Below are 13,703 nucleotides of genomic sequence, written 5' to 3'. Positions count from 1 at the left end.
AACCACCTTGAGAAAGGCTAAGAGCAAGGTAAAGGAAGAGAAAGGAAAACCAGGTTTCTATCTGATGGGTAAAGAATTATTTTGGGGGTATTTTGTAAAAGACATGATGCTGGAACAGCTGTGGCATGTCAGAAAGTAGACACACAAAAATTAAAATAAAACTCTGTGTTGGGTGTTCATGGTGGAAGAAAATGTCAATGCCACATCTTGCCTAGGAGCTTCAGGAGAGGTCAGAAAACTGACAGCATTGTTAAGGACCCTCACATTCTAAAGTGAGGTGCTTGAGAACCTACATGGCACTTGTAAAGGGTGAGGTCCAAAATGGATTTTCTTAGCAATAATCTGCCACATATTCATATATCACACCTATAGATGAGGGTGAGGCTGAAGAGGCTGAGAGAAAGGATTTATTAAAGAGCATTGTCAGTGTGTTGCATTTTTCTTCTTCACCAACCATGCCCCCAGTGAAGATTATTGGTAGGAGGATGATTCCTTTTTATTTGAAACCCAGTGAAAAAATTTTCTGTGTCCTTTGGTATATGAGGAACCCCCACGTTTATACTTCACTCATGCCTAAAGGGTCTAGAGACTCGAAGCCGGAGCTGGTCCTGCTCCTTTCTGATTGTAGAGAAATGAGGGTCCCAATAAAAGCAAACTGCACTTCCACCAACAGTGGGGCAAAGGTGAGGTATCTTTGGAAAAATCTGGAACCCATGTTTGGTGATAGTAAGAGACTTCTTAAAAACTATCCTGCCCAAGACCATTGAACAAGGAGAAACAAAAAGAGAAGGTAAACATTGGTGTGAAGAAGAGATTTAACATTTTTTCCAAAAGGATAACTAATTTTTTCAGCTCCATCCATTGACTGGCTTCTAATTATCTGCAATGTCCTCTCTCTCATATAACATTTATATAAAAGTAAAAGTAATCTAATATCCTATATTAATATTCCCTTAGTTTTGAGCTCCTGGAAGGCAAGGCAGTGTCTCTAGCAAAGTGTCTGTGTTGAGATACACGAAGAAAAATCAATAAAAGCTAATCTTTATTAAGATGATTAAATAATAAATGACAGCATAATATTTTTGCTGAAGTTTTTTTGTTTTTGTAACTTGTTGCTTACCAACCAATTTTTTTGTAACTTGTTGCTTACCAAACTTTATAAATGCCCCCTTACAGAAAATTATAATGATTTGGAATGTCATAATTATTTGCTTGGACATATGGACTTTTAAGTTCTGAATCTTGGGAGGATTTAACTCAATCCATCTGAACACAGGTTACTAAAACAAAAAAGTTTGATATTTCTAGATGAAGAATAATTTGAATAAAATTCAAATTGATCACCCATGGATCTCATAACTACAAATAAACATTCATGGTATTGAAAAATGAAAAATAAAATGGCGCATTTCTACAGAGCAGATATCCCCTGGTACCTGACAGAACGAACTGGGGGAGGAATAAAAGCAGCTATTGTATTAAGATTAAAACCTTGTGTGAGGTTTGTTCATGAGAGATATCTCACCTGAGTACTCAGCCAGATGCCTGGCAGGCTTCAGAAAAGCACCAAACAATTTTTCCACTAGAAAGGATTTATTATTATAAAGTATGTTCAAAATTGATAGTGTTTAGAGAAGTTGCAAATTCTGGGCAAAATGTCCTCAGTAGTGAACAGATTAAGGTGTGCTCTCTAATTTCTTTTTAATTTTTATTTTATTTATTTATTGTACTAGGACTACAATAGTTAACATAATTATACAAGTTTCTGAACAAAGTGCTCTCTCATTTCTTTTTTTTAGCTCTTTATTTAAAGTTTTAAATTTTATTTAGAAAATTAACTTTAACAGGGTGACATTGATCAATAAGAGTACATAGGTTTCAGGTAAACATTTCTATAGCATTTGAACTGTTGATTATGTTGTATACCCATCTCTCAAAGTCAAATCATTTTCTATCGCCTTATATTTGTCCCTTTTTATACTCCTCCTTTCACCCCTCCCCCACATCCCTTTCCCCCTGGTAACCACTTCACTTTTTTCCATGTCCATGAGTCTCAGTTTTATATCCCACCTATGTGTGAAATCATACAGTTTTTAGCTTTTTCTAATTTACTTCTTTCACTCAGTATATTGTTCTAAAGGTCCATCTATATCATCATAAATATCACTATGTCATCATTTCTTATAGCTGATTAGTATTCCACTGTATATATGTACTACATCTTCTTTATCCAATCCTCTATTGAGGGACACTTTGGTTGTTTCTAGGTCTTGGCCACCGTGCATAATGCTGCAATGAACATTGGGGTGTATGTGTCTTTATGTACCGATATTTTTGAGTTTTTGGGGTAGACACCCAGTAGAGGGATTGCTAGGTCATATGGTAATTCTATTCTTGATTTTTTGAGTAACCACCATACTTTCTTTCATAATGGTTGTACTAATTTACATTCCCACCAGCAATGAGTAAGGGATCCTTTTTCTCCACAGCCTCTCTGACACTTTTATTACCTGACTTGTTAATAATAGCCAGTCTAACAGGTGTGAGGTGGTAATTCATTGTAGTTTTGATTTGCATTTCTTCAATAGCTAGTGAAGATGAGCATCTTTTCATATATCTGTTGGCCATTTGTATGTCCTTTTGGATCTGTTCAGGTCCTCTTCCCATTTTTAAGCTGGATTGTTTGCTTGTTTGTTGCTGAGCTTTGTGAGTTCTTTATATATTTTGGATATTAACCCCTTAGTGAAGCTGTTGTTTGCAAATATCATCTCCCATTTAGTAGGCTGCCTATTTGTTTTGTTGTCAGTTTCAATTGCTGTGCAGAAGCTTTTTAGTTTGATATAGTCCCCTTCATTTATTTTTGCCTTTACTTCCTTTGTCTTTGGGGTCAAATTCATAAATTGTTCTCTATGGACTTGGACTTAGTACCTATGTTTTCTTTTATGTAATTTATTGTTTTAGGTCTTATATTTAGGTCTTTGACCCATTTTGAATTAACTTTTGTTTAGGGGGTCAAACTATAGTCAAGTATCATTCTTTTGCATGGGGCTTTTCAATTTTTCCAGCACCATTTATTGAAGAGGCTTTCTTTATTCCATTGTGTGTTTTGGCTCTTTTGTTGAAAATAATTTTTCCATATATATGTGATTTTATTTCTCGGCTCTCTATTCTGTTCCATTGGTCTGTATGTCTTTTTTTTTTTTTTTTTTTTGCCAATACCATGCTGTTTTGATTATTGTGGCTCATAGTATAATTTAAAGTCAGGTAGTGTGATACCTCTGGCTTCATTAATTTTCCTCAGGACTGCTTTGGCTATTTTTTTTTAAATTTGTATTTTTTTTATGGTTTCATACAAACCTGGTAATTTTTTGTTCCATTTCTTTAAAAGATGACATTGGGATTTTGACGAGGATTGCATTAAATTTGTTTATTGCTTAGGGCAATATGGCTATTTTAACTCTGTTGATTCGTCCAATCCATGAACATGGAATGTTTTTCCATTTTATTGTGTCTTTTCCAATTTCTTTTAATGTTTTGCAGTTTTCAGTATATTGGTCCTTCACATCCTTTGTTAAGGTTATTTCTAGGCATTTTATGTTTTTTGTTGCAATTGTAAGAGGAATTGCCTTTCTGAATTCATTTTCTGATGATTCTTTATTGGTGTATAAGAAAGCAGTGGACTTTTGTATATTAATTTTGTATCCTGTGACTTTACTGTATTGGTTTATTGTTTCTAATAATTATTTTGGTGGAGTCTTTGGGGTTTTCTAGATACAAGATTATGTCATCTGCAAAAGCGTAATACCTTTACTTCTTCTTCTCCAATATGGATGCCTTTTATTTTTATTTTTTATTTTTTCAGCTCACTCAGACTCAGAAGTCTCAACACTCACTAGTATGGATGCCTTTTAATTTTTTTCTTGCTGGGTTGCTCTGGCTAAAACTTCCAGAACTCCATTGAATACAAGTGGAGAGAGTGGGCCGCCTTGTCTTGTTTCTGATTTTTAGAAGGAAAGACTTCATTTTTTCACCATTTAGTATGATATTAGCTGATGGTTTGTCATATATGGCCTTTATTGTGTTGAGGTACTTTCCTTCTATTCTGTTTTATTGAGTGTTTTAAACATAAAAGGATGTTGTATCTTATCGAATGCCTTTTCTGCATCTATTGATAAGATTATATGATTTTTTGTTCTTTGTTTTGTTGATGTGGTATATTATATTGATTGATTTTCCATATGTTGAACCATCTCTGTGCTCCTGGAATGAATCCCACTTGATTGTGGTGTATTATTCTTTTTAATGTGTTATTGTGTTCAATTTGCTAGTATTTTGTTTAGGATTTTTGCATCTGTATTCATTAGAGATATTGGTCTATAGTTTTCTTTTTTGTGTTATCCTTGCTAGGTTTCGGTATGAAGGTTATGTTGGCCTCATAAAATATGTTGGGGAATATTGCTTTTTCTTCTATTTTTGGAAGACTTTGAGAAGGATAGGTATAAAATCTTCTTTTGATGTTTAGTAGAATTCACTAGTGTAGTCATTTGGTCCTGGACTTTTATTTTGGGGAGGTTTTTGATAGTTGTTTCTATTTCCTCTCTGCTTATAGGTCTATTTAGGTTTTCTACTTCTTTGTGGCTTAGTCTAGGAAGATTGTACAGTTCTAGGAATTTATCCAATTCCTCTAGATTGTTGAATTTGGTAGCATATAACCTTTCATAATATTCTACTATGATCCTTTTTATATCTATGATGTCTGTGGTAATTTCTCTTCCATTGAGGATTTTGTTTATATGAGTCCTTTCTCTTTTTTCCTTAATGAGTCTAGCCAGTGGTTTGTCAATTTTATTGATCTTTTCAAAGAATCAGCTCTTTGTTGTATTAATTTTTTCTATAGTTTTTTTCTCTGTTTCATTTAGTTTTGCTCAGTTTTTACTATTTCCTTTCTTCTGCTGATTTTGGGTTGCCTTTGTTCTTCTTTTTCTAGTTCCTTAAATTGTGATGTTAGGTTGCTACTGCTTTTGCTGCACCTCAGAATTTTGATATGTCATGTTGTCATTTTCATTTGTCTGTATATAACTTTTGATCTCTGCTTTTATTTCTTCTTTGATCATTTCTTTTAGAAGTATGTTGTTTAATTTCCACATTTTTGTGGGTTTCTTTAATTCCTTTTTACAGTTAAATTCTAATTTTAAAGCCTTATAATCAGAAAATGTGCTTGGTATAATTTCAATCTTTCTGAATTTGTTGATATTAGTTTTGTGGCCCAACATATGGTGTATCTTTGAGAATGTTCCATGCACACTGGAGAAGAATATATAATCTGATGTTTTGGTATGAAATGTCCTATAAATGTCTATTATGTCCATTTGGTTCAGACTGTTATTTAAGCATGATGTTCCTTATTGATTTTCTGTTTGGATGATCTATCTAAAGCTGTCAATGGTTTGTTGAAATCTCCCAGTATGATTGTGTTTTTGTCTGCTTCTATTTTTAGATTAGTTAGTAGATGTTTTATATATTTTGGTGATCCCTGTTTCAATGCATATATATTAAGAAGTGTTGTGTCTTCTTGATACAATGTGCCCTTTATCATTATGAAATGTCCATCTTTGTCTCTGGTTACCTTTGTTGTCTTGAAGTCAGCATTGTCAGATGTGAGTATGGCTATACCTACTTTTCTTTGGATATTATTTGCCTGGAGAGAATCGTTTTCCAACTTGTTACTTTGATCTACTTTTGTTCATGCTGCTTAGATGTGTCTCTTGAAAGCAGCATATGGTTGGGTATTGCTTTTTGATTCAATCTGCTACTCTGTGCCTCTTTACTGGTGAGTTTAGTCCATTTACATTTAGGGTAATTATTGACACTTGAGGATTTCCTATAGCCATTTTATGTTTCATTTTCTGGTAGGTCTGTGTCTTGTTTGGTTCTTCTCTTTTTTGTTTCGGTCAGTTGTTTTTGTTTGGTGGTGTTTCATACTTCTTTCCTTTGTTTCTCCTTTTCTTAAGTTGTGTGTTTCAGTGGTGATTTTTTCATGGGTGGTTACCATTAGGTACAAGAGTCCTTTGTCTTATGAATGCTTCTGCTCTCCATCCTTTTTTGCTACAGCAGATCTTTATCCTCTCCCCTTTTATGTTATTGTCATAAATTATTCTTGTTTTTATTGTGACCTTGTTAGAGTTTTTACTTGTAGTTTTGACTTCTTTTTGTATGTGGTCAAATAACCTCCTTTAGTATTTCCTGCCATGGGGGTTTTCTGGTGAAAAATATCCTCAGCTTCTGTATGTCTGCAAAAGTTTTTATTTCTCACATTTGTTGGATAACTTTGGTGGATATAATATTCTTGGTTGGTAATTTCTCTATTTCAGTCCTTTGAATGTTTGGGTCCACTCTCTTCTGACTTGTAGAGTTTCTGCTGAGAAATACGATGATAACCTAATGGGCTTTCCTTTATATGTTATGTTCTCCTTTCCCCTCCCTGCCTTGAGGATTCTTTCTTTCTCACTGATTTTTGATAATTATAATATTATTATGTTATTTGGAGTAGGTCTGATTGGGGTGTAGTAACTCAGCTTTTTTTTTTTTTTTTGCATTTTTTTTTTTTTTGCATTTTTCTGAAGCTGGAAACAGGGAGAAACAGTCAGACAGACTCCTGCATGCGCCCGACCGGGGATCCACCCGGCACGCCCACCATGGGGTGATGCTCTGCCCATCCTGGGCATTGCCATGTTGCGACCAGAGCCACTCTAGCACCTGAGGCAGAGGCCACAGAGCCATCCCCAGCGCCCGGGCCATCTTTTGCTCCAATGGAGCCTTGGCTGCGGGAGGGGAAGAGAGAGACAGAGTGGAAGGCATGGCGGAGGGCTGGAGAAGCAAATGGGCATTTCTCCTGTGTGCCCTGGCCGGGAATCGAACCTGGGTCCTCCGCACGCTAGGCTGACGCTCTACCGCTGAGCCAACTGGCCAGGGCGCTAACTCAGCTTTTTTGTTGTTGTTTTTTGTTTTTGGATCCAAGGCTCTAACTCTTTTCATAGGCTTGGGAAGTTTCATCAATTATTTGTTTGAATAGGCTCTCCATTCTCTTCTCCATCTCTTCTTCTTCTGATATACCCATCATTCTTATATTATTCTTTCTGATGTAGTCGGAGAATTATTGTAGAGCTCCCTCAGGTTTTTTTTTTTTAATTCGTAAGTCTCTCTCCTCTTCTTTCTGTAGCATGTCTAGTTGCTGTCTTTGATGTCACTGATTCTTTCCTCTCTCTGGCTTGTTCTATTATGTAAACTTGCTACATCAGTCTCCAATTATGTATTGAGTTCTTCATCTCTGTTTTTAAAATTTCAGTCTCCTTAATGAGGTATTCATTTTGTTCATTAATTTGTTTTCTGAGCTAATTAAGTTGCCTCTTGGTGTCTTCTTTCATCTCATTGAGTATTTTCAGAACTTCAATTTTGAATTCTCTATCATTTAACTCCAAAATTTTGATATGATTGAGATTTTTTCTGGAAATTTTTTATTTTCTTTCTGAACTACATCTCTGTCTTATGTAGCCATGGTATTTGATTTCTTTTTCCTTGATGGCATTTGAGAGTGGTATTGTTAAGCACACTAACAAAAAAACTAAAAAAAAATTAAAATAAAAAACCAATAAAAAATGACAAGCAAAGAAGAAAAACCACAGGAAAAAGATTAAAAGCTAACAAAACAATTATAAAAAAATCACTCACAAAAAATAAGAATAAGAAATATAAAAATTAAAGAAAATAAAATTCAAAAGGGGGAAAAAGAATAGGAAGAATAAAAAGAAAAAAGAAATGAAGGGAAAAGAAAGGAAAAATAAATTCTGGTTTCAGAGGTTTCTTCCAGTAGGTGTCACTGTATTATAACTTTTATCTCTGTGAAGTTCCTGGGCTCTCCTCTGCTGAGATGTTCCTATTGCAATGATGTAGGTGGGGCCACAGTCACAGTGGTGGGTGAGGCGTGTTGTGAGGGCTCTACAGCTTTGGCCTTATAGCTTTGGCTGTATGGATTCAGCTTTCTGGCTTTATGGCTCTAGCAATGGTGATCTCAGGCTTCTGGGCACTACTCCCATGTCTCAATAGACCTGGGGACTGGACCTGGAGCACCTCTATTCTTCAGGGGAGAGAGTGGCTCTAAAAAGCTAGCTGTGGGGTTTGTCTCTGCCACTTTTCATACCATAAATTGAGGGAGGCAGAATCTGGGAGGCTGAGGGACTGCAATTTAGCTTTCTCTGTCTCTGCTATGTGTGGACTGCAGGTAGACTGCAGGAACACTGGCCATGACCCCACACTCTGGCCACTTTGGTTTATCTCCCCCTCTGGCCCTCTGTCTCACCACCTCTCCCAGCAGAAGGAAACCCAGTCACTCCCAATTTTTCCTCTCTGTAGCCCTCAGATAAAATCCAGAGAGATGGAGCTTCTGTTCTCCCCATAGTCAAGCAAAGAAAAAAACCCCCAGTCACTCCAGGTTCATCTCCTCTTCTCTCCAAAGCCCACCATGAATGTGTTTTATCTTCTGTACTCCTTTGCACCCTGTCCCACCTTTAGTCCATTTTATGCATAGATATTTCAGGTGTGCCTATTAGTCCAGCTGGGGTTCCTTTGCTGCATTATAGTTGTCCAAATTGTTGAAATTTCAAATGGAGAGATCAGGAGTATCTCTCATGCTGCCATTACTCTGATGTCATCCTTTCTCATTTCTAAAGTATTTCATTTCCTTTGAATCAATAATTTTTCTCCCATACTTAAACTGCCCTTGCTGAGCAATTAGATGACAGGTTTCATCTTCCTGTTTTGATGAGATAGAATATACTTTCTAGAAGGTATTTTGTCTCATTGTTTTCTCTTTTCCTTGTCCAGTGACTCTTTTTCTAGTACTTTTTTGGGTCTTGTTTTTCTTTCACTATGAGGTTTCCTGCTGTCTGCCCTCCCAGAGACTAAAGGGGAGACTTCAGCTGTCTCAGACCTATAGTGGCTCTTCCTCTAGAAATATATATACAGGATGTGCAATTAGATTTGAACGTTAAATAAATGAAAACTATTTTAGCATGAGTATGTACCAAAGAGTGCATGGAACATACTTATAGTAAAAAAGTTTATATTTTTTAAACAGAAATTCAAATTTAACTGGTGTCCTGTTTTGCTAAACTTGCTAATTCTCCTTGTTCCTTCAACCAGAATACCCTAAAAACATCCACTTGAATCACCTGACCTAACAGGTATGGGACACCATGTGCTACTTTTAGCTTTTCTCATTTTAGAGTCCCTTTCCAACTCTACAATAGTAGCTTGATGATGTCTGTTCATAAATGTAGAAATAGGAGAGAGGAACTAGTTTTTCATCTTTTCCTGGCTAAACCAATTGAATCTTAGTGAAGTTTAAGCCCTTTACCACTCTTTTGCCCTTAGATTTCTCTCACAACCATCTGATCCTTTCCTTTTAATGAGTTCTCCATTACATGTCCTAGACACTTCTTGTCCATCAGGAACCCTTGTTAGGAAGAAGGCTGACATAACACATGGAGTGGGATCCCCCACCTGTGGGGCACTGGTCATATACTGTGAGTACAGTGGTTATTGCACCAATACCACTGATTCCTCCTAATACTCTGACTGCTGCTATGATTTTGGAGATTGCTCAAAACTGAGAACTTGAGATGAAAAAATTCATCCTTCAGATTGCTTTAAATCTGATTACTTCTTACCAAGTTATATTATAATCAATAAATTAAATATAAATGACTTTATTTTAGAGGTGGCCTGGGCTTAACATCACTTTCATTGCAAGAAGTGATAAAAAAAGTAGCATACAAAGTAGATTAATCTGTGAAATAAAAGTAGTTAATCTGAATCCATGCCTAATGGTAAAACAAGTAGGGTAGGGCTAAAAAAAGTGTTTTTAGTGATTTAGAGCGATTGTTTCTCAGAGTAGGGGAAATAAATTTGGAAAGTTTGAAAGTACTCAGCCTTAAATAAATAACCATAATAAAGATATACACAATGCAAAATATTTTAAAAAACATTTAAAAAGCAGGAACAAGTTGTTCTTAATAGAGTCTAATGAGAATTATATTTTAATACAGAGAAGTACTCTTCCTCTTTATTTTTTGAACATTAAAATGGAGGTTTAAAATAAAAATCCAGGGGGACTACCAAATATGGCCATTTTAACATTATGTTCTGATAATCTCTGGAGAAGTAATTTAAAGTATTTCATTAGTTAAATGCCTTGCTGAGATTACAAATACTGTAGTTTGAGAAGGTGATACATTACAGTAAAAAAAAAAAAATCACTGCAAGGTGAATGAGGTAGGATTACCATGACAATTCATGCTACTTTCAGTTGGAAAAACAAGAGCTCCTATTAATAAAATATAGTTCTAATTTTTCACAATTACATTTGTAATAACTAAAATTATGTTATTAAAAATGATAGCATTATATTTACTTGGCACCAGTCAATTCTTTCAGCACTAAGGTCAAGCAGAAAATGGAAATAATTGTCAAGGAATATTTAGCCCAAGAAGCAGGTTTTATTTGATTTAATTAGTCAGATGAAATAAAAGAACCAAAGTCAGTCATCACTAGATAGTTTTAGGAGAACGGCTGTCTGTCCTTTGCAGAACTTCCAAAAAAAGGAATGGCTCAGTCAGACGCCTGATAAGCTTCAGACAATATCTGAACTTCAGGGACTTATCTAAAGTAGCTTCATTTTGTTTAATTTTTGTAATTTGTCTGTCAAGTATTAGCAATTGAACTTGAGTCAACTGAAGAGATACCAAAACAAATAATTTAGAAGTGATTTTGCACTCTTAGAAGTAGAGGACATTGTTTTATTGTCTCTAGGTCTAACTTGAGGCTTACAGCAGTGTTTACAAACTAGAATGTGTTTAAGAATCTTTTGGATGACTGCAGATTTTCTCAGGAGATATACGCTTAGTAGATACATGTTGGGGTTTTACATTTTTAACTGTCAACAGGTACCTAGAGGATTCTAATGCTTGTGGCCCAAAGACCATACTTTAAAAAACACTGACTTATGATTTTAGTTGTTTGCTACTTATGCCCTAAACAGCATAGGAGAAGCAGGGTGTGGGATCCGAACACATCAAATTCCATTCCAATATGTCTCATTCTATTTATTTTCATAAACTTCAACAAATACCTATTTGGCAATAGAGTGGTGATAGGCGACAACCAAAGGGAGACACTATGCACTTGAATAAAAAAATGCATTTTGCTATTACAGAAATTGTCTACTTTACAGTATCTTTACAATGAAGTAAAATAAATGGAATTAATTTTGCTCTCTACTGTGTTCCAGGCACTTAGAGAGATGCCTATCATTTCACATGTGCCCAATAAATATTTGTTGAATGTTTAAGAAATCAATGAAAAAGCAAAATGAAATTAAATGATGTAAGTAAATAAGCAACATTCTGAAGGTGGCTGGAGTTGGGTGAGAGGCTATTTGTGCAGTTATTAATGTTTCGTTAAGTAGCTTCCTTCTTATAATTTGCTTCCCTCCAAACACTTGCCTCTTGTAGATTAGACATTTTACCAGTTCAAAGACTTTTCACTGAGAAGTTTCTGATCTAGGTGTGCAAAGTGGGCACTGTAGAAGAATGGGTTGGCAATCAGAAGAGCTGTGGCCTGACCTCAGATCCACCAGTGACTGCCCATATGGCAAAGAGTCTTAGTTCCTCCATTTTGGTGAGTTGGAAGGAACAACACAACCTGCCTGATTCACAGAGATAGAGACCGATTATTGAGACTGTGACACTTGAGAGAAAAAATGAAGAGATATGAAATGATGAGTTCTTTAGTTAACTTCATTACTCAGTGCATACACCTTTTTCAGAGCAGACCTCATACACAATCATTGCACAGGTGGCCCCTCCACTCATTTCCCTCCGGGATCTACTCAAGCTACTCAAGGCTTTCGCATTATGTTTCTCTCTCTCTCTGGGGAGCAACTTCCAAATATCACACTTTTCCCTTATCTTACAACCCATTCTGTTGAAGCAATTTTTTTTTAAATCTAGGGGTAATAACAAACTAATTATATGAAGATTTTAAATTAATAACTGTACTTTAGTAGGTTATTTTATTCATATATATATACATTTTAATAGAGTTCTATTCATAGAAATGATTCTAATTGTAGAAATTTCTGGTACTGTGGAAGATGATAGGAATACATTTTTATAGGTAGCCTCCTTTAGTGCTCTGGAATTATTTAACTTATTTAGTCATTTAAAAATGTAGGTAAATAACTCTGTACCAGGCTCCCTTTAGAAACCAGGGATATAGCTCTAATGAAGTGTAATGCTAGTGGTTGAGGCCAGCCAGATTCTCACTGAATTTAGGCAGATGGTAGAGGAACTGTGGAGCTGGAAAGTGAAGGGCCATACCCATTTATTGGAGGCTCGCAAAGACAGGGGAGCGAAGAAGCAAAAAAGGAAAAGACCTGATAAACAAAAGAAAACCTGTATTTTGCAGCGAAGGACAAGGGAGCAGGAAAACCACACCTCCCAGTGGAGGGAGAGCTTTCTGGAAGAATCACCCTCGAGGGAAAGCACCCGTAGCCTTATATAGACCACACACATATGGCGCTCATGTTCTAATCAGGCACATTGCTTGCAGCTGATAAACCAGGGAGCAAGCCTAACACAGCTGTTTTTCAAACATTAAGACAAACCAGTCCTGGCTCCCATGAAGCTTACAGTCAATAAATAAGGAAGTAAGTAAACAAAGTATCAGTCAGCAACAAATACTCTGCAGAATTAAAGCAGACTGATGTGCTAGATAATGACAGGGTTCTCATTTTAGGCTGCATGGTCGGAAGAACCTCTCTGAAAAGCTGACATTTAAATTGAGATCTGAATGACAAGTCAGCCAGGTGAGGATCAAAGTGAAGAGGATCTAGAGAAGGGTGCACTACCGCCACCCTCTGCAGGCAGGAATGGGGTAGATGGACAAATGGGGGAAATAGCAAAGGTGAGGGAGAATGATGGGAGCAGACTGGAGAGTTATGAGGGCCCAAGTAGTTCAGGGCTTTGTAAACTGGGTGAGAAGTTTGGATTTTATTTTTAGTACAATGGAAAACCATTGGAGATTGTTAAGCTGGCTAGTATGTTACATTTTAAAAAGGCCCCTTTGGCTGCTACTGTGAGGTGTTTGGCCCAGAGATGAAGCTGGGAGACCTGTGGTAAGGCTACTGCACCATCTGGGTGGAAGATGATAGTGGCTGTAGTAAACTGAAAAGAACTGGTTGGATTTATTAAATGATTATGTAGTGATTGTAATGATAGTGGCCTCGGCAGTTTCTCATTGAATTCGGGCAAACAATAGAGAAACTGCGGAGCCAGAAAGCATTAGGGTTATTTTATTTAATAAAATCTACCAACAGTGGGCCAGCACACAGGCAGGGAAAACTTCTTCTCCTGCACACAAAGAGCAAGAATGGCCCCTCACAGTGGCGGGCAGCCAACCCACTGTCCACAATCCCCCATCTCCCTTGAGCGCAAGCACCCACACCCTTATATAGGCTATGCCTCTGCCAGGTGCTTACACACTAATCAAGCGAAGTGCTTGCAGCTGGTACACCAGCGAGCAAGCCTAACACAGCTGCCCCACAGTGATAGAGTTAATGGATGCTTGTTGATGAATTAAATGTTGGA

This window comes from Saccopteryx bilineata, chromosome 5, assembly GCF_036850765.1.
Source record: "Saccopteryx bilineata isolate mSacBil1 chromosome 5, mSacBil1_pri_phased_curated, whole genome shotgun sequence".
Classification (NCBI taxonomy): Eukaryota; Metazoa; Chordata; class Mammalia; order Chiroptera; family Emballonuridae; genus Saccopteryx; species Saccopteryx bilineata.
The sequence above is the reverse complement of the archived record's forward strand: the minus strand, read 5'-3'. Positions refer to the sequence as shown.